Consider the following 265-nt stretch of genomic DNA (forward strand, 5'->3'; position numbering starts at 1 on the left):
ACCGCGCACCGCCGCGGGCCGCGCTCTTCCTCTTCCTGACACTCCCCGGCGCCAGGCACCGCCCCGAAGGTGGGACTTAGGCCCCCGCGGGGACCGCCCGCGCCCGCCTCCCCGCCCCCCGCGCCCGGGCCCGCGCGTGATTCCTCTCAATCGCTTGGGGCCAAGTTTGCAAGGCCTCCCGAGCCCGCCATCATCGCCCTCCTCGTAGGGTCGAGGGGCCCCGTCCTTCCTCTATGTCCTCAACGTGGCAGCTGAGCTGGAGAGG

The sequence above is a fragment of the Tupaia chinensis genome, unplaced genomic scaffold (genome assembly GCF_000334495.1).
Source record: "Tupaia chinensis unplaced genomic scaffold, TupChi_1.0 Scaffold000146_1, whole genome shotgun sequence".
Lineage (NCBI taxonomy): Eukaryota > Metazoa > Chordata > Mammalia > Scandentia > Tupaiidae > Tupaia > Tupaia belangeri.